This window comes from Chiloscyllium plagiosum, unplaced genomic scaffold (assembly GCF_037043375.1).
Source record: "Chiloscyllium plagiosum isolate Xiang-an unplaced genomic scaffold, Cpla_swu_hap1 HiC_scaffold_43, whole genome shotgun sequence".
Lineage (NCBI taxonomy): Eukaryota > Metazoa > Chordata > Chondrichthyes > Orectolobiformes > Hemiscylliidae > Chiloscyllium > Chiloscyllium plagiosum.
The window spans coordinates 4,913,933-4,938,408 of NW_028270181.1; the positions used below are offsets into that span (position 1 = coordinate 4,913,933).

A 24,476-nucleotide genomic window follows, 5' to 3' on the forward strand; every position below is an offset into this window, starting at 1 on the left:
TAAGGATAGACTCTGAGCATGTGCATAAGGAGCTCTGACATTGTGACATCAGATCACATAGAACTGGCTATGAGAAGAGATTGGACAAACTTGGTTTGTTTTCACTTAATGTCAGAGATTGAGGGGGAACCTGATAAAAGTTTACAAAATTATGGGAGGCATGGATAGTTGAAGCTTTTCTTTGTGATTCAGTGATGGATGCAGTGCTAAATTTAGTGGGCTACTTTGCCATTGATAGTGTTGGAGCTGCACACATCCAGGTAAGTTGGGAGGATTCCATCACATTCCTGACTTGTGCCCTGTTGGTGGTAGACAGGCTTTGGGAAGTTGAGGAGGTGAGTTACTCACTGCAGAATTTCCATCCTCTGCCTTGCTGGTGTGGCCTGGTTATTTATATGGCTTTACCATTCCACTTCTGGTCAATGATAACCCTTGGGATGTTGTTAATGGTGGATTCAGCAATGGTAATAGCATTGGTTGTTAAGGGGTGATGGTTAGATTCTCTTGTTGGAAATAATTATTGCCAAACACTTGTGTGGCACAAATGTTACTTGCCATTTATCTACCCAGACCTGAGTGTTGTCCAGATCTTGCTTCATATGGACACAAGCTATTTCAAGTTGAGCAAAGTTGCAAATAGTACTGAGCATTGTACAATCATCAATGAATATTCCCATTTCCAACATTATGATAGAAGGAATGTCACTAATGAAGCAGCTGAAGCGGCTGAGGGGTGAGTAGGTTTATGGTGAGAGGGGTAAGATTTAAAAGGGATCTAAGGGGCAACTTTGTCATACAGAGGGCGATGCTTGTATGGAATGAGCTGCCATTGGAAGTGGTGGAGGCTAGTACGATTATAAAATTTACAAGGCATCTGAATAGGAAGGGGTTAGAGGGTTGTGGACCAAGGTCTGGCAAATGGGATTAAACCGAAGGGTCTGTTTTCGTGCTGTACATCTCTATGACTGAATAACTAAATGGACCTAGGAGGAATTAGGGGCTTTGTGGCACAGTAGTAGTGTTCCTTCCTCTAGGCCAGGAGGCTTCTGTTCAGTTCCCACCTGCCCCATACAAATCTGAACAGGTTGATTAGAAATATCTATCCTGAGAAGCTCCTGTACTGCTTCTTGTGACAGAGATGATTGATTTCAAATTATGACAACCATCTTTATGCTCGGTATGACTCCAAAAAATGGGAGAGTTTTCCCCAATTCTCATTCAATTCAAGTTTGTTGGGGCGCTTTGATGCCACACTGTCAAATACTGCCCTAATGTCAAGGGCAATCACTTTCACATTCAGGGGTTCAGTATGAGACTTCCAGTGTTCGTCTTCTGAGACAAATGCGGTGATTCCTGTGAACTCTATTTCTCTATGATCACTTGTTGTTACATGACAATGTATTCATGTAGAAATTACTGAGCCATGTGTGATTATTGTGCTCAATTTAAAAAGCCTAATGGAAAGTTTGACTATCAGTTTAGTGTCTCCTTTCTCTTGTATACAAAAATCAAAAGAGAAAAAATTCTTTTGTTCCTTATTCCTGTCACAATTGAACATAAAATGAATAGTTGACAAAATCCTGGGATTAATGTGGTTGAATTTTCTTGCTGTATATTTGGTGAAATCAGGCACTATCATAACGACTCTATAAACTATATTCTCAACCTAAGTTCTGCCTGATAGCACCCTGCCTTAGGACACGTGCTGAGCTTCTCACCTTTTGTAGTCAGCGTTCAGAAAGTTCTTAATCTTAGACTATTTAGAGATGATCATGGCTAAGATTTTTATTGAAATATCACAAAAAGGAGAAGCTTTGTTTTTCAGCGAGAGGATATTTATGGAAAAGTTTGTGGAGAGCTTTAACAAGCTCTCTGTTCTCCATTTCCTAGAAATGCACAAACCTAGAATGGTTCTTCTGCTATAGGTGAATTTCAGTACTGCAGATTGATCTGTTTCCGCAAGATGCAGAGTCATGTATTTCTGAGACATCAATTATTGCTGTTGTGCTATATCTTGGTAATATTGCTGTTGTGCTATATCTTGGTAACAAAATGGCTATGTTTTCAACCTTTAACTCCTCACCATACTGGACTTTCAAATAATCCAATAAAATTGGTATCGTTCAAGTTATTGCCATTGGTTTCATTCAGTTACAGATTTGTACACAAACCTCCCCACAAGTTGGAATAAGGTAAATGTTTGGATGTTTGTTGAAAGATAAATGTGTACTTATACTGTCGTGCTTTACTAGTGTACTGTAGACTGTCCCTGGACTCTGCATTGAAATCTCTGACCTGAATCCGTGTCATTCTAATTCAGAGGCTTCAGTGCTATCCAGTGATGATTCAGTTCTCTGAAAGCTTTATTGAAAACAAATATCTTTAAGCTCTATTTATGGATCATCATTGAAAGTAGCATTATTGCTGGTTGGGAGATTGAGGGATTGCAGTAGATGGATATACGATGGGTGGTGGTCTGGAGCTAGCATTGGCATATGATTTTCGTGTTGCAGGTAAGATCATAGACTGTTTAGCATTAACTGAGACCTCATAAGTGGAAAGTCACAAAGTTCCTTTTTTGATTCATTTGTGGGATGCGGGCCGCACTGGCTGGCCAACCTTTATTGCCTGTCTCTAGTTGCCTTTGAAAAGGTGGTGGTGAGCTGTATCCTGAAGAATAATGTAAAGTCATAGAGTCCTAGAGATGTACAGCATGGAAACAGACCCTTCGGTCCAACCTGTCCACGCCGACCAGATATCACAACCCAATCTAGTCCCACCTGCCAGCTCCCGGCCCATATCCCTCCAAACTCTTCCTATTCATATACCCATCCAAATGCCTCTTAAATGTTACAACTGTACCAGCATCCACCACATCCTCTGGCAGCTCATTTCATACACGTACCACCCTCTGCGTGAAAATGTTGTCCCTTAGGTCTCTTTTATATCTTCCCCCTCTCACCCTAAGCCTATGTCCTCTAGTTCTGGACACCCGACTCCAGGGAAAAGACTTTGTCTATTTATCCTATCCATGCCCCTCATAATTTTGTAAACCTCTATAAGGTCACCCCTCAGCCTCCAGCACTCCAGGGAAAACAGCTCCAGCCTGTTCAGCCTCTTCCTATAGCTCAGATCCTCCAACCCTGGCAACATCCTTGTAAATCTTTTCTGAACCCTTTCAAGTTCACAACATCTTTCCAATAGGAAAGAGACCACAATTGCACGCAATATTCCAACAGTGGCCTAACCATGTCCTGTACAGCTGCAACATGACCTCCCAACCCCCGTACTCAATACTCTGACCAATAAAGGAAAGCACACCAAACACCTTCTTCACTATCCTATCTACCTGCGACTCCAATTTCAAGGAGCTATGAACCTGCACTCCAAGGTCTCTTTGTTCAGCAACACTCCCTAGGACCTTACCATTAAGTGTAGAAGTCCTGCTAAGACTTGCTTTCCCAAAATGCAGTACCTCTCATTTATCTGAATTAAACTCCATCTGCCACTTCTCAGCCCATTGGCCCATCTGGTCCAGATTCTGTTGTAATCTGAGGTAACCCTCTTCGCTGTCCACTACACCTCCAATTTTGGTGTCATATGCAAACTTACTAACTGTACCTCTTATGCTCGCATCCAAATCATTCATGTAAATGACAAAAAGTAGAGGACCCAGCACCAATCCTTGTGGCACTCCACTGGTCACAGGCCTCCAGTCTGAAAAACAACCCTCCACCACCACCCTCCGTCTTCTACCTTTGAGCCAGTTCTATATCCAAATGGCTAGTTCTCCCTTTATTCCATGAGATCTAACCTTGCTAATCGGTCTCCCATGGGGAATCTTGTCGAACGCCTTACTGAAGCCCATATAGATCACATCTATTGCTCAGCCCTCCTCAATCATCTTTGTTACTTCTTCAAAAAACTCAATCAAGTTTGTAAGACATGATTTCCCACACACAAAGCCATGTGGACTATCCCTAATCAGTCCTTGCTTTTCCAAATACGTGTACATCCTGTCCCTCAGAATTCCCTCCAACAGCTTGCCCACCACTGAGATCAGGCTCAGCGGTCTATAGTTCTCTGGCTTGTCTTTACCGCCCTTCTTAAACACGTTTGCCAACTTCCAGTCTTCCGGCACCTCACCTGTGACTATCGAGACTGCTGTACAAACTTTGAGATTTGCTGAGCTTGAGATATTACTTTACTATTTTAACCTATCTGGGTGGAATTTTATTTAATGTAATTAAACCTTTCATTGCAGCATTGCCATTCCTTTTGTCCCAAACATCTTCATAATAAAGAATCAAAGACTGAAAGTTGTCATCTTTGACAAACTTCCTATATCCACTATATCGCTGGGATTGCAGGGTTTGTGTTAGAGGGAGAGGCTGGGCTTTTTTTCCCTGGAGCGTCCGAGGCTGAGGGGGTGACCTTATGGACCCCATGAGGGGCAAGTATAGGGTGAATAGCCAAGGTCTTTTTTCCAGGGTAGGGGAGTCCAAAACTAACGGTTTGGTTGAAGGCGAGAGGAGAAATAATTAAAAGGGACCAGAGGGAAAACATTTTCATGCAGAGGGTGGTGCGTGTAAGGACAAAACTGCCAGAAGACGTGGTGGAGATGGGTACAATTACAACACTTAACAGCACCTGGATGTGTACAAGCATAGGGAGGGTATGGAGGGATATGGGCCAAATGCTGCCAAATCTTACAGAATCCATTTAGGAAGTCTGGTCGGCACAGACAAGTTGGCCTAAAGTGGTTGTTTCCATACTGTATAACTCTATGACTAGACTGGGGCTATTTTTTTCTGGAGCATCGGAGGCTGAGGGGTGACCTTATATAGATTTATAAAATCATGAAAGGCATGGGATAGGGTAAATAGATATTTTTTTTCCCTAAGTGGGGGAGTTTAAAACTAGAGGGCATAGGTTTAGGGTGAGAGGGGAAAAGATTTAGTAGGGACTTAAGGGGCTACTTTCTCAGGGAGAGGGTAGTACACATATGGAATAAACTTCCAGAGGAAGTGGTGGAGGCTGGTACAATTACAACATGTAAAAGGCATCTGGATGGGTGCATGAATAGGAAGGGTTTAGATGGACATGGGCCAAATGCTGACAAATGGGACTAAATTTATTTGGAATATCTGGTCAGCGTGAAAAAATTGGACTGAAGGGTCTGTTTCCATGCTATACTGTATATTTCTATGAATTACTAAGGGACATGGGCTTAAGGTAAAAGGAGGAAAGTTTTTAAAGGAGATGTGTGAGGCAACATTTTTATACAGGGTGCAAAGTGCCTGGAATGCACTGCCAGAGGTGGTGGATGAGGTTACAAAAGCAACATTTAAGAGGCACAAACAGATAAATGAAGAGACAGGGAATAGAGGGATATGGACAGCTTGGAGGCAAAACAGTTTGAGTTTAGAAAAGCATCATGGCTCAGCACAGGTTTGGATTGAAGGGCAGGTTCCTCTGCTATGCTGTTCTTTGTTCTGGAACCTGGCTATCTGGAGTTCTGGAGTGTTCCTTTCTCTCTCTTTTGTTTGTAGCAATGTTTACAAAAAGCTTTTTATGGTCACTATTCAGACCTGATCTTAAGACGCCGGTTGAAAGATAAACACTGGGGATCAACAGTCCCTCTAAGCTGTGTGGCAGCATTAACGTCCAATTTCAGAAGCTGTTGCTGCATACAGAACTTTGATGTCCATGCAGCAGAAATAATAACTAGATGGGACATCGCAGGAGTTGCCAAGGAGCACTTTCTGGTCTTTTTCAATATAGTGTCTCTGGAATATTTGATATTCATTTGAAAGAACAGATTGGACGTTGGAGTAAAATTTTGTCCAAAGGATGGCGCATGCTTACTCTGCATTGTGGGATGATAGCCTTTTTAACTGAGGGGTAAGAGAGTGCTGAACTGGTCTCCTGTCTCCAGTTTCTATTGCACTCATGTTACTAGTGTCCTTTCATAAAAACAACACCTGCCCATTTCATACTGTGTTTTAGCCACAACACAACATGTCTGCAGACCATCCTAAATCTGTTTTATTTTATCAGCTCCTCCCCTTGAACATTACTCAATCACTTTAAATACAGTAAGTCATTAGGAGAAAGTTACCAGCGAATTTAATCAGTAAGTTGACATTTTTTTTTCTTAATTAAACCTTAGACTGAAAAAATTAGATCGGGTTTGAATGGAAGGATGCCTTAAAGGTTAATCATTGACATATGATAATAAAAAGATAAAGTTAAAGAGGCAGAGGAGTTCAAAAAGAGGAAAATGGAGATGAATGTCCAATTAAAAATAATTTTAACTCAGCTTTTTGCATTTCTGTTATTAAGTATTAAATTCTTGGTGAAAAACTGTGATGGTTCAAATGATTAAAGATTATAATATAAACTATAATTGATTCTATTCCAAACATTTAATGGCCAAGAGGAGACATTTAAAAGTTGAAAGATTGAACAGTTGGCAAATGATTTGAGTGACTTGCAAGAGTAGGTGTTTTCTTGCGTTCCTTGTAAATCACCTGGACATTTTTTGACTAGTTTCAATTTTTATTCACTCAAGATGTGGGTGTTTCTGGTTTGGCCAGCATTTATTGCCCATCCCTAATTGATCACAGGGTAGTTAAGAGTCAGTCACACTTTCATGGATCTGGAGTCACATGTCGGCAGGTAAGAATGGCAGATTTCCTTCCCTACAGGACATTAGTGAACAAGAAGGGTTTTCCCGATAATTGGCCATCGTTATACACTTAGTTCCATATACTTTTTTCTATTGAATTCACATTTTGCCATTTGCCATAGTGGGATTTGAACCTGAATCCCCCGAACATTACCTGAGTTTCTGGTTTAATAGTTGAGGGATAATACCACTAGGCCATCATCGCCCCTCAGTTTGTCACATGATTACTGTACTTCAGTAACGTTTATGCATTCTTGTGAGCAGGGGATATAGGTGTATAGTTACAGATGTGAAACTACGCAGTTACAAGACCCCCCCCCCCTTCCTAGCTTACTCCTAGCAAATGTACAATCTCTGGAGAACAAGATGGTCAAACTCAGATCACGGCTCAGCTTCCAGTGTGAACTGCAGGAGTGCCTGCACACACTGCTTCACAGAAACCTGGCTCAACCCATTTATTCCCGACTGCGCACTTCAGGCTGATGGCTTTTCTATCCATCGCATGGACCATACAGCATCCTCGGATAAGACAAAGGGTGGAGGGGTTTGCTTTTTAATCAACTACTTGTGGTACTTGGACATTGCAAGCTTGGGCAGCCATTTCGCCCAAAACCTTGAACTCCTCACCATCAAATGTTGCTCCTTCTATCTATCATGGGAATTTACTGCTGTTATACTAACTGCTGTGTACGTACCACCACAAGCAAAGGTTGAGGAAGCTCTAGACGTGCTGTACCCCACCACTAACACCCTGGAGCTGGAACATCCTGAGGCTCTGTTTATTGTGACAGGTGACATCGATCAAACCAATCTAAAGAAGGTTTTGCCCAAGTACCACCAGAACATTACCTGCCCCACCAGGGGCCTGAACATTTTAAACCACTGCTACACGCACTGTGAAGGATGCCTACCGCTCCATTCTCCCCCCACCTCACTTCGGGAACTCCGACCATAATGCCGTCTTTCTTCTCCCAGCTCACAGGCAAAAGCTCAGGCAGGAGACCCCCCCCTCGCAGATACAGGTCCAGTGCTGGTTGAGGGAGGCAGAGGATCAACTCCAGTGCTGTCTGGAATTGGCTGATTGGGCCGTGTTGAAACAGGCCGCAGGTACCTTGGACGAGTACGCCACCACCATCACAGACTTTATCAGCAAATGTGTGGAGGACTGCATACTGAGGGAGTCAATCCGGGTGTTCCCCAACAGGAAACCCTGGATGAATCAGGACATACACAACCTGCTAAAAACCAGATGTGAGGCCTTCAGATCAGCAGACCCACTCAAATATAAAGAATCCAAGTATGGCCTTCACAGAGCCATTAAGACCAGCCAAGGACCAATACTGGTCCAAACTAGAGACCCAGACAGACACCCGGCGACTATGGCAAGGACTGAATTACATCACAAGTTCTTAAAAAAAGATTGTGTGCAAGATAGATGATGACACATCCCTCCCAGATCATCTCAACGCCTTCCACGCTCGCTTTGTCCAGAATGTCGGCGGAGAGGTAACATCTACTCCGACAAGTCCCGACAAACCTATCCCAACAGTCACTGCATCAGAGGTCAGATCAGTTTTCCTTCATGTGAATCCTCCCTGCAGCAGGCCACTGTCCCTGCCTGTTTCAATAGGGCCAACATCATCCCTGTGCCTAAGAAGGCTCATCAGCATGTCTCTGACTACTGCCCAGTGGCCCTAACTTCGGTGGTATTGAAGTGCTTTGAAAGGCTGGTCATGGCATTAATCAACTCCAGCTTCCCCACTACTCTTGACATGCTCCAATGGACCAACAGATCCACGTCAGATGCCATATCACTTGTCCTTCACTCCTCCCTAGAACACCTTGACACCAAGAACAGCTACGTAAGCATCCTAATCATTGATGATAGTTAAGCCTTCATCAGTATTATCCCCTTGATACTGATGACTAAATTTAGTGATCTCAGACTAAGCCCCACTCTCTGCAACTGGATCCTCTGTTTCCTGACCCACAGGCCACAATCAGTGAAGATTGGGGACAATATTTCATCCTCACTAACACTCAACACTGGAGCCTCCCAGGGGTGCGTACTTAGCCCCCTACTGTACTCACTGTATACCTATGACTGCGTCACCAAATACCAGGCTAATGCCATTTACAAGTTCACTGATGACACCACCATAGTCGGTCGAATCTCAGATGGCGATGAAACAGACTCCAGACAGGAGTTGGAAGACCTGGAAAAATGGTGCACTGAGAAAAGCCTAGCTCTCAAGGCTGGCAAAACCAAGGAACTCATTATTGACTTTTGACAGGATGTTACTAATTCCCCCCCTCCACATTAACAGCACAGAGGTGGAACGAGTGGAGCGTGTCAAGCTCCTGGGAGTGGTCATTTATAACAAGCTTTCTTGGACTCTTCATGTGGACACAGTAGTTATAAAGACCCCAACAACATTTCCTCTTCCTCTGGCAGCTGAGGAAATTTGGCCTGACAGTGAATACCTTTGCCAACTTTTATAGGTGCACCATCGAAAGCATTCTGTTGCGATGTGTCACTACATGATATGGCAACTGTATCATTCAAGGTCAGAGACGGTTCCAGAGAGTGGTGAACTCAGCCCGGACAATCACAAAGGCCAACCTCCCATCTATAAAATCCATCTATCAGGCCCACTGTCAAGGAAAGGCCGCTAGCATTCTCAAAGATCCATCCCACCCTGGCAATGTTTTTCTATAACCTCTACCATCGGGGAGAAGGTACAGAAGCCTGAACACATGTACCAGCCGGTTTTGCAACAGTTTCTATCCTACTGTTGTTAGAATTCTGAATGGACTCACAAACTCTTAGCATTTGCCTGTACCTGTGTTTTTGCTTTTGCTGCTGTTTACCTATTGTTTACTATCTATGTTACTTAACTCTGTGATCTGCCTGTATTACTCACAAGGCAAAGCTTGCCTCGGTACAAGTGACAATAAATTCAATTCAATTCAATCTGTATCCAACCAGCAAACATTACGCACCAAACATTACTCCCCAAATAAAAGGTATTCACAATGGCTGTAAGATCACCACCGTCAAACTTCTTGGCTAGTGACCATGGATCAAAATGTGAACATCACCTCAGCAACTCATAAATTCACAGAGAATGTGCAAGTCATTGTAATGCTAGCCCTTACTGCTCTTCCCTTTGTGTTGTGCATGAGGGTGTCAAGACTGGACAGGGAGAAATTCTCTCACTCCACTATTGGGCAAGCCTTCATGTAACTGGATTCTGAGCGATGGGATTTTCCCCCTAAGTTTCTCTATATTTCCCTCTTCGTTAAATCACCCTAGCAATTGGACAATTAAAGAAATAGATGTTACGTCCAACATGAGCAGGGGCATGTGGAGGGTGGAGTTGGAGGGGGTAGAGGTGGAGCAGGGATTAAACTAGCTGCATTCCTCCCTGCTTAGCCACACTTCTGTCAGTTCTTAATTTAGCTTATATATTAGAATTGGTGGAGAGACACAGACCTGTTTAAAATTCAGAGTCTGATCCTGTGATTTGATGCACATCACATCCTCATGCAAAGGAACAGAAGTAGTTCATTCAGCCCCTCAAGTCTATTCTGTGGCCTAAACCCATATATCTGCCTTTAGCCCATATCCCTTCATACCTTGTTTTTCATTCACTCATGAGACATGGGTGTTACTGGCATGCCCAGCATTAATTGTCCATCCCTAGTTGCCCTTGAGAAGGTGGTGGTGGTGAGCTGCCTCTTTGAACTGCCCTATCTCAGAGCACTGACTGCATTGGGGAAAACTGGCCACTAATTCTGAAGAAGGGTTACACCCGACCCGAAGTGTAGACTTCTCCACGACCTGATGCTGCCTGGCTTTCTGAGTTCTCCTGGCCTACTGCTTGTTTAGCACTAATTTGTACAAGTTAATGTTCACCTTTTTGTTGAGCTGAACTTTGCTTCCCTTCCTCCTGCATTTACCTTTCGCCCAGCCCAGCCCCTCTGCAGTAACTCTGCATGGATTCAAGGATAGCCAGCCCACTCTGACCTCCAGAAATCCTGCTCTCACCTATCACCCAGACACATGGAGCCCTGCTGGGTTTTGATCCGCTAACCTACATCCAGGATACAGGCCTGTGTCTGATTGTCAATTGCTCTGAGCTTTCCCATGCCTCAACGGGTTGTTTACAATCAAGACTAAGCTGTAAGGAACTCCAATGGAGAATGTCCTAGAATTGCAGCATGGAAAGAGGCCATTTGGTCTATCCAGACAACCCTGCCCCACATCACCTAACTCTTTCAGGCAGGAGGAGCTGGTTCAACAATGATCATTTATATATTTTTGATCTTTGCTTTCACTCTGAGGTGTGTGTGTGAGACTTGTTTACACTGCGTAAGGAGCCTGATGTGCTGTTGGCAGAGCTTACTGTGCAGATGTTGACTGTCATTCCTTCTCTCCAGTTGTTAGTTGTGGTGAAGTGGTTAACACTGTCACCTCTCAGTCAGAGGGTAGTGGGAGAAAAGACAGCAGTCTGGGTGAGACTCGCACATTGTGTCTATCCCTTTTGAGAATAGACCAGAACAGGGGTTGAAAGCCAGTTCAACCTTGGTTCATGTGTGTTAGTGAAAGAAGGTGTGTTGGGGGCTCTGAGGTGCTCGTGTGTGCCAGTGAGCTAATATCCTTGCCTGTGTCAGCCTGGGTTTGAAGTATGGTCGATCTGTGCTATGCTGGGGTGATCACAGGGCTCTCAGCCCAGTGTGCCCTTGGTGGGGACTTCTGGTCTCAAGGTGATTCCAGAGTGATCTCCTGGCCTTGTGAAGCCTGAGGTGAAGCCTGACATGGTCTGGAGTCATTTGGTGTGGGCTGGCATTTGGGTGCCAGTGTGGACTGGGTTGGAAGACCGTTGTATTGAACATTTTGTAAAATCTCAATTTATTCCTAAAAATCTGCAACGATGATCTTTTTACTTTTTTTATTTTTCTAAGAATGTTAATTGAAGAAGTTGTACCTTAGGAGCTTGTATCTACGATGGCACCATAAGCAGCAACATACACATTTTTGACTGTACTCATTTGAGGCAATAAGGCTAATTCCATTCCACTCTCTTCAGATGGAGAACCACCCACTGGTCACCCCTGTATTGCACGTAAAGGATTCTCTCAGTCCGAATACTCCAAGCCAGCTAGCTAGCTAACAAATCAATCAAAAGGAAACGGGTTATGAAGGAGTCTCTTGCTCCAAGTGCTGCTAAGTACCACTATCAAAAGGAAACAGGATGAAAGGATTTAAACTCCAACCTGCAAAACCAAGAACCCCAAACTATCAACATTCCACTGTCTACTCTTCTTGAATAACCCAGAGAGTCCGATTCATTTCTTAAAAAAAAACACCTTATTTTTCCTTTGGACTTGCTTCTCCTTTCTCATCGATGTGTGTACATGTTACAATTTCTTCTCATGTTTAGTAACTATTAAACTCACTTTTTTGTTAATTCAGGAAAGCCTGGTTAAATTGGCTCCTTTTTACAGCTTGAATTCATTTGGTCTCGCAGGGAGGTCTCTATGAGGAATGTGAACGGAGGGGGTGGGTGAATAAAGAAGGGGGAACAGTTCATACCCATCATGTGGGAGTTGAACAATTTGGGGTATTCCATCTGGAGCAATAACAGCCTGAACCTTGGCTGGGATCTGATTGTAACAATGTAAGTACAGGAGAGAAACAAGAGAGACTAGATCAGTTAATGCTATGTTCATTGGAGTTTCGAAAAATGAGGTAGAATCTTAGGGATCTATAAAACTTTAATGCATGGAATGAACTCCCTAAATAAGTGGTGGATGTGGGCACAATTATGTTTAAAAGACATTTGGATAAGTAGATGAATAAGAAATAATTGAAGGAATATGGGCCAGGAGCAGGCAGGTAGGACTAATTTAGTTTGGGGTTATGGCTGGCGTGGATTGGTTGAACTGAAGGGGCTGTTTCTGTGCTGTATGACCCTCAGGCTAGACATGTTAGATGTAGGAAAAAGTGTTCCCAATGGTTAGCTCCTTGAGAGTTGCAGGTTGATAGGATAATGAAGAAGTTGAAACTTTATTGCTGGAACAGCACAGCAGGTCAGGCAGCATCCAGGGAACAGGAGATTCGACGTTTCGGGTACAGGCCCTTCTTCATTCCTGAGAAGGGCCTGTGCCCGAAACGTCGAATCTCCTGTTCCCTGGATGCTGCCTGACCTGCTGTGCTGTTCCAGCAATAAAGTTTCAACTTTGATCTCCAGCATCTGCAGACCTCACTTTCTCCTCGAGGATAATGAAGAAGGCGCTTGGTATACTTTCCTTTATTGGTCGCGGCGTATTGAGTACGGGAGTTGGGAGTCATGTTGCGGCTGTACAGGGCATTGGTTAGGCCACTGTTGGAACATTGTGTGCAATTCTGGTCTCCTTCCTATCAGAAAGATGTTGTGAAACTTGAAAGGGTTCAGAAAAGATTTACAAGGATGTTGCCAAGGTTTGAGCATTTGAGCTATCGGGAGAGGCTGAACAGGCTGGAGCTGTTTTCCCTGGAGCGTCAGAGGCTGAGGGGTGACCTTATAGAGGTTTATAAAATCATGAGGGGCATAGATAGGATAAGTAGACAAAGTCTTTTCCCTGGGGTGGGAGAGTCCAGAACTAGAGGGCATAGGTTTACGGTGAGAGGGGAAAGATATAAAAGAGACCTAAGGGGCAACTTTTTCACACAGAGGGTGGTACGTGTATGGAATGAGCTGCCAGAGGAAGTGGTGGAGGCTGGTACAATTGCAACATTTAAAAGGCATCTGGATGGGTATATGAATAGTGCTGAAAATATGTTGCTGGAATCCTGAAAAAGGGCTCATGCCCGAAACGTCAATTCTCCTGCTCCTTGGATGCTGCCTGACCTGCTGCACTTTTCCAGCAACACATTTTCAGCTCTGATCTCCAGCATCTGCAGTCCTCACTTTCTCCTGGGTATATGAATAGGAAGAGTTTGGAGGAATATGGGTCAGATGCTGGCAGGTGGGACTAGATTACATTGGGATATCTGGTCAGCATGGACAAGTTGGACTGAATGGTCTGCTTCCATGCTGTACATCTCTATGACCAGGGAAACCAGAACTAGGGTCCCAGTCCAAGGATACAGGGTGGGCTATTTTAGAACTGACATGATGAGAAATTTCTTCAACCAGAGAGTGGTGAGCCTGTGGGATTCTCTGCAACAAAGTGGTTGAGGTCAAAATGTTGAATGTTTTTAAGAAGGAGTTAGAGATGTTTTTAGAGGTTAAAGGGATCAAAGGGTATGGAGTGAAAGTGAAGACAGGGGAATGAGTTGGATGATCAGTCATGATCCTGTTGAATGGAGAACAGCTCTAAAGGGCTGAACAGCCTCCTCCAGCTCCTATCTTCTATGCTTCTCCATTCTTTGGTGAAAAACTTTGAGATATTTTGGTAAGTTGGCAGTTTGTATATAAATGTGCTTTCTTTTTTTATATTGTCCATGGTTGCTGAGCTGGAACACACCTGTCAAATCCCTTTGTTCAAAATAATGAGCCATTATCCTCTGCAAGGAAAATTCTAAATTTTGGGTTTGCTAAAGAGCTCCATTTAAATGTATTTGCCTTTACAGCTCACAGAAATGTTGATGTTTAATGATCCTGCGATGACTCATTTGCTGATCTGTCTCTGTCTGTCTCAGAATTAGTTTGTTTCATGTGTACTATGCTTTTTCATGAATGATGCGCTGGATTTAATCCTACACTCATTAGGACTTTGAAAGCCATAATTTTTTTTTGGAAAACACTGACTTCAGTTTCTATGGAACAATTGTTGGGATCTGTGCCTGTAGCCATATTATTAAGCAAAGCTTGGATTGGTTTTCATATTTTTCTGTTTCTGAGCATTTTCTGTGATTGGTAAAGATTAATGTCTGAATATTTTGGGATAGAGAATGGGAACTTATATGCTTCAGAGTCTTGATGGGCACTTCAATGCACAAGTGAACCTCCAGCAATAGTGCTTGTGGGGTGTAGGCATTACTGGCTGGGCCAGCATTTATCCCTCATCCCTAGTTGCCCTTGAGAAGGTGGTGATGAGCTGCCTTCATGAACTGCTGCAATCCACCTGCTGTAGGTTGACCCCATGCCATTAAAGAGGGAGTTTCAGGGAATTCCAGGATTTTGTTCCAACGAGGTCAGGAGCTGAGAGGCCTTGGTGGAACCCAAACTGGGTGTCACTGAGCAAGTTATTGCTGCTTGATAGCACTGTTGTTGACACCTTCCATCACTTTACTGCTTTCACAAGACCTTCCAAATCTAGTGGTAAGGAAGTTGATCCAACAGAAGTTAGCTGTGATAAATGTTTGTTGACTTCTTCAATATCAACATGTGGTTTCTTAAATTACAGGAGACAAAGTAAGCTTTGCTACATCAGTAAAATGGTTGTTGGAGGAACAGCACACACCGGTTTAACGAGTGGATCTTGAGTGTTAAGCCCATGTTTTTGAAGTCACATCCTTTAATATTGGAATGATGAAAATCTGAGATCCATAGGAGGTTAGAATTGGTAGACCATGGAGATTTCAGAGGGTTGTGTGGCTGGAATAGGTGTTTGAGCTCGGGCTGTAGATGGATCTGAAGACAAGGATGAGAAATTTAAAACAGAGTGTTATTGGATGTGGAGTGGGTTTAGGTCAGCTAGGCAAAAGTGAGGACTGCAAACGCTGGAAACCAGAGTTTAGATCAGAGTGGTGCTGGAAAAGCACAGCAGGTCAGGCAGCATCCGAGGAGGAGGAAAAGCCCTGATGAAGGGCTTTTGCCCAAAACATCGATTTTCCTGCTTCTCGGATGCTGTCTGACCTGTTGTGCTTTTCCAGCACCACTCTGACCTAAACAAAAGTTTAGGTCAGCTGCTCAGTGGATGGTGAAGAATCTAATGTGAGTATAGACACTGTTAGTTGAGTTGAAGATTGTGGATGGTGCTAAATGAGAGGTCAGGCATGAGACCATTGGAATAGTCCTGTCTAGAGCCTGGATTTCTGTGGCTGGAATGGGTAAATCATACAAAGTGGAGGTTACAGAAGGGACTTTTGCTTTGGAGAGAAAAGATAAATGGAAAGTTCAGATTTAATGATTCCATCTTGAAGGTAGTGAATATGTGGAAAGTAACAGAAAACAAAGAACTGTGGATGCTGGAGATCTGAGAGAAAAAAACAAAATGGCTGGTGAAGCTCAACAGGTCTGGCAACATCTGTGGGAAGAAAGCAGAGTTCACATTTCAAGTCTGGTGACTCTCCATCTGAAGAGTTTCAACAGCAATTTGTTTTTTTTTATGTGGAACAGACTACCCAGGGAGACAATTCTGGCAAATTCAGGAAGGAGCCGGATAGATTTTTGCGAGAAACGGAAAGAGAGGTGAAAGAGATTGAATTGTTTCGTTAACTGTGGCCCAACAATGATTACAACCATTGTAGGGAAGGAGGGAGGGATGTGGGGGATTAAAATATGGCACGTGACTCGAAACAGAATTGGAAATTCACAGTGAAAAATATTCTGCTCGTTATCTATTTGACCTTGCTTTTACAGCGCAAAAGGTCTGATAATCGTTTGCATTCAGAAAGTAATAAAATTTGCACTTTCAGCCGATATATAATCAAGTGTCTCTATGAATGATTACCTCAGTTTCCCCTTAAGCATTGTTTAAAAACCAATGCTTTCTATAGTGACTTCTGTAATGCACCATTTTTGATACAACAAATGTATGGATTGAAGCAGACGTTTATTGATTGTTTCAGAGGGAAAAACGTATTCAACACACACGCTCGACCATCACAGATCATACTATCTGATTGCAGCCACAGTGTAAGTTATTTATCTCTGGATTAATTGGGAACATGATTAAAGTAACATTTCATGTCTTCAGTGTAAATAATATTACAAGAAATCATTATGTGATATAACTTTGTGAATCCATTTGTTTGAACTTATTGAATGTAACAGGCAAGATTTTACACTGCCATTAATTCTGTGCCAGCAACACATTCATTTTAAATAATAATGGTCAATATAACTGATAGAAGGACCTGGTACTGACTGAAGAAGAATTGAGTAAATGTTAAAACATTTTGGAATTCCTTTCCAAAGCATTTCCATTACTTTCTCCTCATTGAAGATACTCTTCTAGACAGACCTCTCTGAGTAAGCTCTTGGTCAACTGTCCTTTTAACTCCTAATATATCCCAAATCAAGTTAGAGGAACAGCAAAATAAAATCCGAAGGAACTGTGGATGCTGAAAATCAGAAATGAAAACAAAAATTGCTGGCAAAGCTCAATAGGTCTGACAGCATTTGTGGAGAGAAATCAGAGTTGATGTTTCGGGTCCAGTGACCCTTCCTCAGAACTGCTGGTGGCTAAGAAACTGTTTGGATTTCATGGAGAAGATTCGGGCGATGGGAGGGGAAAAGGAGTAAACGATAGACTCCTGCCTCGGGTGACTATCTGTGTGGAGTTTGCACATTCTCCCCGTGTCTGTGTGGGATTCCTCTGGGTGCTCCTGTTTCCTCCGACAATCCAAAGATGTGCAGGTCAGGTGAAATTGTCTATAGTGTTAGGTGCATTAGTCTGGGGTAAATGTAAGGTAAGGGAATGGGTCTGGATGGGTTACTCTTTGGAGGGTCAGTGTGGACTTGTTGGGCTGAAGGGCCTGTTTCCATACTGTAGGGAATCTCATCTAATTTAATGTAGATAGAGATAGGGCCCAAAGAGCGGGACAAATGATTGGATAGACAAAGGAATGGATAATGAACAGGTTACGAGGGAAGCTAGCTGTTAATGGGGACTGTTAGTGGCTAACAATGGATTGTGTGTAATAGCAGACAATGTGATAACAAGGCCCAGGATGTGGTGGCTGGGGTGAGGACATGGGAGAGTTCAAGCCATAAACTTGTTGAGCTTGATATTGATGCCCGTGGAGTACCTAAGTGGAAAATGAGGTGCTGTTCTTCCAGCTTGTGCTGAGCTTCACTGGAGCACTGCAGCCAGCCTGAGACAGAGATATTGGCCAGGGGAACAGCACCAAATTTACACTTAGTCATCTTACAACTTTCAGGACACAACATTTAAGTTCAACAATTTCAGACCATGAAATCTGTTCTTCATTTTGACATTTTTTTTCTCCCAGTGTCTTGTCTCTTATTTTCATGTTATTGCTCTGCTATTAACACCGATACTATTCCACTTCCCTACCACCATTATCACTCCTGTGCCTTTTTGTTCTGTGACACTGTTAACCTTTCATCACCCTTGGTTTCTAATCTTTCCCGGATCTTTCTTTTCGCTCCACCTAACCCTCTCCTCTTTCTCTACTGTATAAAATTCAACATACATTTCCCCCCACCTCTCTCTTCAGTTCTGAAGGAAAGTCATATTGGACTCAAAATGTTATGTGTTTCTTTATTGAGGACTTTTCTTAATTTTATATTTATTTTCTCTCATTACATGGCTCTCTGTAATATTTTGTTAGTTTCCTCTGTGAAGCACCTTGGGATGTTTTTGCTGGTTGAATTAAGTGCTATATAACTGTAAATTATTGTTGTTGAAATGGCAAGAGAGCTTTGCTGCACCCAACCTCTAGCACAGCCCAAAGCTGAAACAGTGAAGCAGTTTATGGATGGGCTGGTTTGTCCAGGTGCCAACACTTTGCCATCTGCTCTTCAGAGATACCTGTAATCACGACACCCTCTCCTTTCCCAGTCTGTGATTTAATCTGTGATAAAAGGTTGTATCTTTATCTCCCTTCCCAACTATTTCTCCCACCTAACCATGCTCTCCCCTCAGCCTCGGAATCACCTCAAATCGCGGCTCCGGGGTTGAAATCCTTTATAAACATATGGCAGACTCTGTAGCTAGATGCCTGCTCTGTCAAAGATCAGATGGCCAAATAGATGAATGGAGGAAAGTTTGTTTTTAACCACTGTGAGGCCCCAGGTTAAGGTTATGGCCTTGTAATCACTCATTACGTCCAATCACTAATCTGTTATTTTAAGCCAGCAGATGATACCGTTGATAAATGTAGCAAAAAGCTGATGGTTGACATTGCCAACAGTGAGAGGTTGGTGACTGCAATATTAATTATGTTGATATATTGAATTAGAATTAGCAAGAAATAATCTGGTTAAAAGTGTACAAGGAGGAGAAGTGCTTCCCTGCACCTAGCTCCTCATCAGATATTTAATTGGCCATCTTGGTAAGGACATAAGAACTAGGAGCAGGAGTAGGCCATTCAGCCCCTCGAGCTTGTTCCGTTGTTTGAAACAATCACGGCTGATCTCATCTTGGCCTCAGTCAATAGATGAGGAGCTGGAGAAGCACAGCAGGTCAGACTGCATCAGAGGAGCAGGAACGTTGATGTTTCAGGCCTGAAACGTTGACCTTCCTGCCCCTCGGATGCTGTCTGACTCTGGCTTTCAGTATTGACAGTCCTGACTGTCTCCAAGTCATGTCAGCCTTTCCTCCCTGCTTTTCATAACCCTTCAACTCATTCTTCATTAAAAACCTGTCTATCTCCTCCTTGAATTTACTCCATATTCCGACATCCACCACACTCTAGAATTCCATGAATTTACGGCTCTTTTGGGAGGAGGGTTTCTCAGCTCTATTTCCAACCTGCCACTCCATCATCCTAAAAGATGGTGCCTTGTTGTAGATTGCACCTGGTATTGGATACATTTCTGAAGTCATGTAACTTGCCCCCCAACTATCCCACCTAAGTATACAATCTTAATTGGCCACCTCCAGAATTTGTCATTGATAAATTAAATTAAATTCAATTAAATGTGGAAAAATCCACACAAATGTGTTTTAAGCCTCTGTAATGTTTTTCTGCCATCGTAGGTTTTGGGTATTAACAGTGGATTCTTGGAGTGTCCTGAATAAGTGACACCTGCTTCGTCTCATTCCCCAACGATACCTCAACAAGTTGACATTCGGTGATCTGAGTTAGCCTGCTGTTTCGCATAGGAGAAAGTGAGGTCTGCAGATGCTGGAGATCAGAGCTGAAAATGTGTTGCTGGAAAAGCGCAGCAGGTCAGGCAGCATCCAGGGAACAGGAGAATCGACGTTTCGGGCATCGTCGATTCTCCTGTTCCCTGGATGCTGCCTGACCTGCTGCGCTTTTCCAGCAACACATTTTCAGCTGCTGTTTCACATATACCGTTAAAACCTGCAACTCCCTCCCTAGCAGCACTGTGTGTATGCTGGGACCACAGGGACCATAGATTTTCAAGAAGACAGTTCACCACCACCTTCTCTGGGATGGACAACATGCTGTAGTTTGACCAATGACATTCACACCTTAAGACCATAAAACGTAAGAGCAAAAATTAGGCCATTCAGCCCGTCAAGTCTGCTCCGCCATTCAGTCATGGCTGAAAAGTTTCTCAACCCCATTCTCCCACTTTCTCCCTGTCACCCTTGATCCCCTTGATACTCAAGATCCTATCTACAGTAACTCTGTCTTGAACATACTCAATGACCTGGCCTCCACAACCTTCTGTGGCAGTGAATTCCATAGATTCCCCACTCTCTGGCTGAAGAAGTTTCTCCTTATCTCCATTCTAATAGGTTTTCCCTTTACTCTGAGGCTATGCCCTTGGGTTTTAGTCTCTCCTACCAATGGAAACATCTTCCCAACATCCTCTCTGTCCAGGCTGTTCAGTATTCTGTGTATTTCAATTAGATCCCCCCTCATCCTTCTAAACTCCATCAAGTATAAACCCAAAGTCCTCAAATGTTCCTCATATGTTAAGCTTTTCATTCCTGGGACCATTCTTGTGAATCTCCTTAGAGAATGCTCCAGGGCCACTACATCCTTCCTGAGATATGAGGCCCAAAACTGCGCACAATACTCTAACTGTGGTCTGACCAGAGCCTTTTAGACCCTCTAAAGTACAACCCTGCTTATATCCAAGTCCTCTCAAAATAAATAGCGTCATTGCATTTGCTGCCTGACTACTGACTCAACGTGCAACCTTGAGAGAATCCTGGACTACAAATCCCAAGATTCTTTGCACTTTAGATTTCTGAATTTTCTCCCCATTTAAAAAATAGTCCATGCCTCTATTCTTCCTATCTAAGTGCATGATCTCACACTTTCCCACACTGTATTCCATCGGCCACTTCTTTACCCACTCTCCTAGCCTGTCTAAATCCTTCTGCAGCCTCCCTACCTACTCAATGCCACCTGTCCTTTACCTATCTTTGTATCATCTGTAAAGTTAGCCAGGATAAAAGCAAATTACTGCGGATACTGGAATCTGAAACCAAAATAGAAACCAAAAGAGAAAATGCTGGAAAATCTCAGCAGGTCCGGCAACATCTGTAAGGAGAGAAAAGAGCTGACGTTTCAAGTCTCACTGACCCTTTGTCAAAGCTTAAAAAAAAGGGGGAGAAATAAGGAGGTATTTATACGAGGCTGAGAGAAGGTGAGTCCTGGCTCCAGAAGCAAAGGCAGCAATAAAGAGGTGATAATGACAGTGCACAGAGAGATTACAGGGAGACTAGGAGCTGTGAGTGACCAAGGCTGAAGCCAGTGCTATGTGACAAAATATGTGGGGGATGGGTGAAGCAGAGGCAAAATGGAAAGCAGGGGAGAAGGGTAGCAAAGGGGGAAGAGGAGAGGAAAAAGGTGATGAGAGAGTGGGGAGCGAGAGAAAGAGAGACAATTAAGGAATAAGAGGTACAGAACAGGGAAATTTTTTTTTTAATTTTAAAAAATAAATAAAATAAATGAAATAAAATTTCGGAGCAGAATGAAAACAGAGGGCTCGAGATGGGATAATCATCTGAATTCAATGTTGAGACCGGCAGGCTGTAACGGGCCTAGTCGGAAGGTGAGATGCTGTTCCTCCAGTTTGCGTTGAGCTTCACTGGAACATTGCAGCAGGTCAAGCGCAGACATGTGGGCATGGGAGCAGGATTGGGTGTTGAAGTGGCAAGCCACGGGAAGGTCTGGGACCTGATTGCGTACAGACCAAAGGTGCTCAGCAAAGCGATCGCCCAGTCGGCGTTTTGTCTCTCCGATATAGAGGAGACCACATTGGGAGCAACGAATGCAATTGACCAAATTGAAAGAGGTACAAGTGAAACGCTGCTTAATCTGAAATGAGTGTCTGGGGCCTTGGATGGTGAGCATGGAAGAGGTAAAGGGGCAGGTGTTGCACCTTCTGCGATTGCATGGGAAGGTGCCGTGTGTGATGGGAGAGGTGCTAGATGTGATGGGAAGGTGCCGGGTGTGATGGGAGAGGTGCTGGGTGTGATGGGAAGGTGCCGGGTGTGATGGGAGAGGTGCTGGGTGTGATGGGAGAGGTGTTAGATGTGATGGGAAGGTGCTGGGTGTGATGGGAGAGGTTCTGGGTGTGATGGGAAGGTGCCGGGTGTGATGGGAATGTGCTGGGTGTGATGGGAGAGGTGTTAGGTGTGATGGGAGAGGTGTTAGGTGTGATGGGAGAGGTGCCATGTGTGATGGGAAGGTGCCGTGTGTGATGGGAGAGGTGCCGGGTGTGATGGGAAGGTGCCGTGTGTGATGGGAGAGGTGTTAGGTGTGATGGGGGAGGTGTTAGGTGTGATGGGAAGGTGCCGGGTGTGATGGGAGAGGTGCCGTGTGTAATGGGAAAGTGCCGTGTGTGATGGGAAGGTGCCGTGTGGGATGGGAGAGGTGCCGGGTGTGATGGGAATGTGCTGGGTGTGATGGGAGAGGTGTTAGGTGTGATGGGAGAGGTGCCGGGTGTGATGGGAGAGGTGCTGGGTGTGATAGGAGAGGTGCCGTGTGTGATGGGAAGGTGCCGTGTGTGATGGGAGAGGTGTTAGGTGTGATGGGAAGGTGCCGGGTGTGATGGGAGAGGTGCCGTGTGTAATGGGAAAGTGCCGTGTGTGATGGGAAGGTGCCGTGTGGGATGGGAATGTGCTGGGTGTGATGGGAGAGGTGTTAGGTGTGATGGGAGAGGTGCCGGGTGTGATGGGAAGGTGCCGGGTGTGATGGGAAGGTGCCGTGTGTGATGGGAGAGGTGTTAGGTGTGATGGGAGAGGTGTTAGGTGTGATGGGAAGGTGCCGGGTGTGATGGGAGAGATGCCGTGTGTAATGGGAAAGTGCCGTGTGTGATGGGAAGGTGCCGTGTGGGATGGGAGAGGTGCCGGGTGTGATGGGAGAGGTGTTAGGTGTGATGGGAGAGGTGCCGGGTGTGATGGGAGAGGTGTTAGGTGTGATGGGAGAGGTGTTAGGTGTGATGGGAGAGGTGCCGGGTGTGATGGGAAGGTGCTGGGTGTGATGGGAGAGGTGTTAGGTCTGATGGGAGAGGTGTTAGGTGTGATGGGAGAGGTGCCGGGTGTGATGGGAAGGTGCCGGGTGTGATGGGAAGGTGCCGTGTGTGATGGGAGAGGTGTTAGGTGTGATGGGAGAGGTGTTAGGTGTGATGGGAGAGGTGCCGGGTGTGATGGGAAGGTGCCGGGTGTGATGGGAGAGGTGCCGGGTGTGATGGGAGAGGTGTTAGGTGTGATGGGAGAGGTGCCGGGTGTGATGGGAATGTGCTGGGTGTGATGGGAAGGTGCCGGGTGTGATGGGAGAAGTGCCGGGTGTGATGGGAGAGGTGCCGGGTGTGATGGGAGAGGTGTTAGGTGTGATGGGAGAGATGTTAGGTGTGATGGGAGAGGTGTTAGGTGTGATGGGAGAGGTGTTAGGTGTGATGGGAGAGTTACGTGTGATGGGAGAGGTGTTAGGTGTGATGGGAGAGGTGTTACGTGTGATGGGAGAGGTGCCGGGTGTGTTGGGAAGGTGCCGTGTGTGATGGGAGAGGTGTTAGGTGTGATGGGAAGGTGCCGGGTGTGATGGGAGAGGTGCCGGGTGTGATGGGAAGGTGCCGGGTGTGATGGGAAGCTGCCGTGTGTGATGGGAGAGGTGTTAGTGTGATGGAGGGGTGGGCTAGGTTGTCCTGGAAGGAACGATCTCTGCAGAATGCAGACAGGGGGAGAGAAGGGAAGATGTGGTGGCATCGTGTTGGAGTTGGCGAAAATGGCAGAGGATTATTCTTTGCATGTGAAGGCTGGTGGGGTGAAAGGGGAGAACAAGAGGGACCCTGTCCTTGTTCTGGGAGGGGAGGGAGGGGGTGAGGGTCGTGGCGTGGGAGATGGACCACATGCTGTCGAGCTGTGGGCTATCTGGACTACAGCTCTTCTCACCCTCTGTCCAGTAAGGACTCTATCCCTTTCTCTCAGCTCCTTTGCCTCTGTCGCATTTGTTCCGATGAGGCCACTTTCCAAAGTGGTGCTCTTAATATGTGCACCTTCTTCTCCAACCATGGCTTCCCACCTACAGTTATTGACAGGGCTCTCAACATTTATTTATCTTTTTTTATATTTATTTTCACTGTTCTGTACCTCTTATTTTTTGATTTGTCTCTCCTTCTCTCGCTCCCCATTCTCTCATCACTTTTTTCCTCTCCTCTTCCCCCTTTGCTACTCTTCTCCCCTGTTTTCCATTTTGCCTCTGCTTCACCCATCCCCCCCATCCCCCACATATTTTGTCACACAGCACTGGCTTCAGCCTTGGTCATTCACGGCTCCTAATCTCCCTATAATCTCTCCATGCACTGTCATTATCACCTCTTTATTGCTACTTTTGCTTCTGGAGCCTTCTCTCAGCCTCGTATAAATACCTCCCTATTTCTCCCCCTTTTTTTAGCTTTGACAAAGGGTCAGTTAGACTCGAAACATCAGCTCTTTTCTCTCCTTACAGATGCTGCCA

The 24,476-nt window shown here is 44.6% G+C and overlaps 1 long non-coding RNA gene across 1 annotated transcript in view; it reads left to right on the top strand.

Annotated features, from left to right (window-relative positions):
- Positions 1-2,334: 2,334 nt before the first annotated feature.
- The window catches only part of LOC148137423 (uncharacterized), a 28,492-nt gene continuing 6,350 nt past the window's right edge, over positions 2,335-24,476 (top strand). Inside the window, exons 1-2 of the long non-coding RNA XR_015754251.1 lie at positions 2,335-2,513; positions 16,476-16,542. This is a non-coding gene — a long non-coding RNA (uncharacterized LOC148137423). The remainder of the gene's footprint in view (positions 2,514-16,475; positions 16,543-24,476) is intronic.